Source organism: Sinohyriopsis cumingii, chromosome 18 (assembly GCF_028554795.1).
Source record: "Sinohyriopsis cumingii isolate HCF-2022 chromosome 18, ASM2855479v2, whole genome shotgun sequence".
In the NCBI taxonomy this organism is placed as follows: domain Eukaryota; kingdom Metazoa; phylum Mollusca; class Bivalvia; order Unionida; family Unionidae; genus Sinohyriopsis; species Sinohyriopsis cumingii.
The window spans coordinates 39,467,687-39,473,876 of record NC_142978.1 but is presented as its reverse complement, the minus strand read 5'-3'; positions in this window follow the sequence as shown (position 1 = coordinate 39,473,876).

Here is a 6,190-nt window from a genome sequence, read left to right as displayed (position 1 = left end):
AATGCCGGATGGAAAGAAGAAAAACGAAGTCCATGCGAATACGTGGGTCTGATGCGATGCGAGATATTTCGACCCTAAGACATTTCAATACCAGCCATGGGACAATTCGACCCCAAGTTCATGCGTTTTTAAAACAATAATGGGCACATTGCTAATGGTAATTCCCACTATTCACTGATGTCTGCAATTAAAGAAGATACCAAACACACTGTTAAGTTGCCGAAAAAAGATGTTAGCAGTTAATTATAATTAAAGTCATTTTTATTAAGTTCATAAATGCACGCTAATTTGAATGGAAAAAAATCCAATTTACCACACACTAAATTTGTATTAAAATTCCGAATTTTTTAAAAACATTAATTAGCATGCTGCTAATGGTGATTCCCACTAATAACATGGTCATTCATTGTTGTCTGCAACTAAAGAATCAAAACAAATCGCCGAAAAAAGCTGTCAACAGGTAATTGTAATTAAAGTCACTTTTGTTATGTGAATCAATGCACTCTAATTTGAATGAAAAGAAAAAGGTAAAAATTAAACGTACCACACGCTGTAAATTTGTAGAAAAGAACCGGTTATTCATAGCTGTCTGCAATTAAAGAATTATCAATTAAAAAATTATCAATTAAAGAATTATAACTAATCGCCGAGAAAAGATGTCAACAGGTAATTGTAATTATAGTGTTAAGTTAATCAATTCACATTAATTTGAATGAAAAGAATAAGGTAGGAACATTAAACGTACCACACGCTGTTAATTTGTAGAAAAGAGCCGAAAATTTGTATTACATGCCAATTTTTATCCCAAGCTTTAATAAAGGTGTTTGGTACACGTGTGAAAATTTTGGATTAATTTAGAGTAAATACAGGATATGGTATAACTGTACTGTGTTAATGATAGGAAAACAGTATTACATAGTGCAATTGTAATGAGATAAATTTATTTTTAGTTTGACATTCTTGCCACTTTAACTTTGTTGTCTGCACTGTACGATCGTATTTTCCTTGGAAACTTATATATTTTTAATATATGTCTGATCATGTGTTCAAGTAGTTCGTAAAAACATTAACATGTTTGAATATCTGGTTAACCTGAGATGAGGTGTAGAATGGAACATTCCATTCTGAAATATCTGGTTAACCTGAAATGAGTTGTAGAATGGAACAGTCCATTCTGGATCTTGCTCTGATTTATCTTTGTTTTTACTCGTTACCTACCACCATTATCTATATATAATACTTACTCGTCACCTACCACCATTATCTATATATAATACTTTCTCGTCACCTACCACCATTATCTATATATAATATTTATTTTTAATTACTTTTCTTTTCCAATTAATAAATCACCAATTACCAGTACAGTTTGGAGCTTGCAAACTGTAGTAAGACTACAAAATGAAGCTTTTTTCACTCAATACTACCTTATCAGAATGTACTGACGCATTCATTTTTAAATATGCTTGATGCAGTTTGTGCAATATAGGATGAAAAGAACAATAACGAATGGTACACATCAAAATATTTTATAACAAAATCTCATTCATATCTGCTTCAAGTGAAACAAAATCGTACAAGTTCTGTATTTAGCCCATGCAAGAATTCTCATTGAAATAATGTACAATTTCTTCTGACGTCCAACTTCAGGATTGTAGTGGGGTAATTAAAACTTGAGAAAGCATGCATAGTTATCACGGTTGCTGTATGAACATATAAAACACAACAATTATTTCTTAAAGCTAATTGACCTTGTAGTTTTCCGGCAATATTTAGACAATGATGTAGTAAGTTCATTCCAGAATGAATTTCTATGACAAACAAAGATACATTTTAGACTTAATAATCGATTTGTTGGCAATGGCACGCCATACGTGTATATTAGTCTCATGTGTGTGTGTGTGTGTGTGTGTGTATGTGTGTGTGTGTGTGATTTTGCATCTTAATATTTAAAACAGCCATATTTGTATTAATTATCATTTTTCCTTTCATAAATAGTCACAAATGTCATGCAAGATACATGTAAGTTTGTACATGCTGTCTGAAGATAAATGCTTATATGCAAACTAATAACCCAGCCATCAACACGGTTTGTTTCCTTTGCCACTGACATGCTAACTTTATGTGCAAACTTGCAACCTAAAATTAAAACAGCAACTCGTCTGCAGGTTTGTTTTCTTTGCCATTATGTTGACAATAAACAATGTACTCAGAGTGAAGTAACCTATTTTTTATTGCATGAGCATTTTGTTGAAAGATACTCTATAACTCTATAGTTGATATTTCAAAAAAGAAAAATCATAGATAGAAAGCAGAACTTGTGAAGTAATCAAAACAGCTCATGTCAAATATTCATCTGTTACCTCATTTGTTGCGAGGAAACTGCTGCAGAGTTTAATACATTTATACTTGTTAACATCTCTGATTAGTTTGTAGTATCTTGGTTGTGCATCGACAAACCCTGCATCACATATGACTTGTTTCACAGTGGTATTGCTTATATAAGTGCCAGAGTCTAACTGTCCATGTGACACCAAGTCCACAATCCTCAAGAAATTTGCAAGCTGTTCGACCGTGTCTCTAAAACTTGAAAATATCCAGTTTGGCTTCTTGATTGATCTAGAGCTGATTATGGCATGTTTTCTTTATCAGAAACTAGCGTTATATTATTTCTCTCCGCTCTACTAGCAGTTTCTTTACTTTTTGTCTGATTTCAAGTAGACGATTCCGAAAGATACAGCAGAAACCACGAAACCAATTTAAGTCACATCCATGGCAAGGGAGATTCAATTTATTTTGAGGCTGAATTACTGACAGATGTGTGTGTGTGTGATTTGGATTTTTAGCGTAGCTTTTAACAATTTTTCAGTCATATCGCTACGATGTCTACAGTGTGGCAGTTTATAGTGATGTCTAGCACTGAGGCATCATGCCACAGACATGTGGCAAGATGTCCCACCCAGTCATATTATCCTGACACCGGGCCGACCAGTCCTAACACTAACCTCTTAATGCAGAGCACCAAGCGAGGCAGCTGTTAGTACCATTTTTGTAAGTCCTTGGTATGACTCGGCCGGGGATCGAACCCACGACCTCCCGCATCCAAGGCGGACGCTCTAACCACTAGGCCACCGGAGCGGTTACTGACAATGTGATGAAATTACAAATACACAATTTGTCATTTAATTAAAGACTCATTCATTTAGAAGTAAAGGTAATTAAGAAAACATGGATATAAATGCTGGTAGAATGAAGTGAACACTATATTTTAACGAGAGCAAGACCAGGAATAAAATCCAGTGTGCAGCTCATTTCAGGTTGACCAGATATTCAAACATGTTAATGTTTTCATGAGTTACTTGAGCACATGATAAATGTTTAATGCAGTAATGCAAGTGTCAAATGAAATAGGAGAGTACACATAGACGACAAAGTTATGTTGGCAAAACTGTCAAAGGAAACGAAATTTTCTCATCTTTATGACACTACTATGCCATTATACCGTAGAATTTTATTTCGTCCCTTTAAATTGTGTAGTCCCGTTAATATGGAGGGTAAGGTACGTTGTCCCCTGCCCTTGGGATCATATGTGTAACAATGTGGAGATAACAAGTCCTTTAGTAAAACCATATGTCGATATTGGCACGTTGAGGGAGATTATAGATAAAAAATATTTTCATAATGGCCGAGATGATGGCCATATAGCACATCATATCAACACCATTTTCATTTCGGACTAGGTAGACGTTACAATATGGCTGTTGGTGAAAATGTCACGTCGATATGACCATTCATTCAAGGCGAGTAGAGATTACAGAGTTTCAAGACGGCAGCCAGTGCGACATTAGTGGATGTCAACTAAGCACATTTTCATTTAGGACCAATTAGATAACAGTTCTTTTTTTCTTATACAGAAAACCCAACTAAATATGTTGCAAGTGTTCAGGAGCAGTAGTGATAACAAGATTTACATGGCTGTTTCTACAGGAATTCAACCTTTTAACTCTATTATGTGTCAACTAGTTTATTTCAGCTTGTTGCTGATACTGGAAAACATTTGTATTAACCTAGAAATTGATAGGCCATAACGACATCTGTTATTTTATAATATTTTATGTAAGCGCAGATTATATCCCGGATATAAATCGTCAATCACTAATCAAGACCACCCTAGTCAATCAAGGCCCCTGTGGCGATAAAAGGTGCAAAACCTGTCAACATATGATGGAGACCAGTACATTTTCTAGCACAGTGACTGAGAAAATTAAACGTACATGGTCCAAACAAAACGTGCAAACAGATAATGTCATTTATGTCATCACATTGTAAGATCTGTAGCTTTCAGTATGTCGAGAAACTGAAAAGCTAAACAAAAGGATCAGCCTTCATATATCTGATTGGATGACGAAGAAGCTGTACAGAAGCCCCGTCGCACAACACTTCATCTCCCCCTGGCCACACTTTCAGTGATATAACACTTATTGCAATTGCTCACAAGCTCAACTGGAGCCCCAAACCAGGAAAGAAAAGGAATCTTACTGGATACGCCGCCTTAGAACATTGAAACCAAGCGGTTTAAACCAAGAAGACTAGATTAAGAAAACCATACACAAATAAAATTATCTTTTGCAACCGACAGCTTTTTTTAATAGCCTATGACTACTATACGAATGAAATATCCGGGATATAATACGCGATTACATACTTTTACATTAAATAACAGATGTCGTTATGGCTCATCAATTTCTAGGTCAATACAAATATTTTCCAGTATCAGCAATAAATTGAAATAATCTAGTTGACACATAATAGAGTCAAAAGGTTGAATTCCTATAGAAACACCCATGTAAAGTTTCTCAAGCATAACCGTTTTTCTGTTTTATTTGTTTCTCTTGTCTATTATATGCATTTACCTTTGAAAAAGACTCACTAAAGAGTCGAAAACGCTCATGTTAAATATATACTAGTTTCTCACTGTTCGTTGTCAGTTTATTGTATATATATATACATATGAATATAGCGTTGGTTAGTCATAGCAGGTGTTGATTAGTCACAATAGTGATTGGTCGTTAAGTAAAGGTTTTGGTCTTTCAAAATATGTATTGGTCAGTCTGGCCTACTCTGGTGAAGTTTGATAAACCCTGTAGTGCCCAGTCATGTTAAATTCATGAAAAGGGTTATAGTGACGTCCATAAGGGAACTGACCATTTAATCTTCGAGGAAGGGGTCTTTATTTCTAGTCAGAATTGTTTTCCCTTTTAATTTAAAGATATATATTTTTAACTATGATAACGGATACAGTCAGTTCTTTTTCCCCAGAAATCAGAGGAAGAATATCTTTTCAAGCTAAATGGGGACCGGATGTTTTTCAAAACATTCCCAGCCCCCACCTCTAACCTTCCAAAACATCACCACATGCAGAAAATTAAATGGTCGGTCCCTAATGTTAAGTACCTTAATACCCCCTTGGTATCCCAGTAATGTTAATTTCTATGCATCCATAAAGTGGCCCAGTATTTTTAATTCATTTGTATCTCCATCGTATCCCATACTATTAAAATGTTCCCACACATCCCATAGTGTTCCAGCACTGTTAATTCCCATACACCCCACCCAAACCCCCACTGCCCAGAGCTTTACGATCTTGTCTCCAGGGCATAGAGAAGAAATCACTATCAGACATAAGTTTGTGTTTCTGTTACTGCCGCTTTAATGAGCAACGTTATATTTTAGATATATTTTCCTGAAACTGTTGCGGATAAGTCAAGAAAACTTCGGGTATACTGATCATGAGAAGAACTAGTCACTATCAGCAATAAATAGAACACAACGACCTTATTTTCACGCCCCAATGATCATAGTGATTTTATTTACATGTTCCAGTTATTATGTTATTAAGCTACATTTCTCGACACTGTTAAATGTACAATCGTTACAGATTAAATCTGCATTGCTTTCGGCGATTAATACTTGCAGTGTAAAATTAGGCCATGCTGACCTACGATGTGTTGCTCTCGGGATTATGTTGTATGTTTTATCATCATCCAAAGACTGAGCATGTTTATACAGGATTACGCAGATTTATTTATTGTAGTGTTGTAATCTTCGACACCAATTTAATGGTTATGTAATACATTATTTTCTGACGACAGTGGTTGCTAAATATTGTCAAAAGATGCCAGACGTGCTC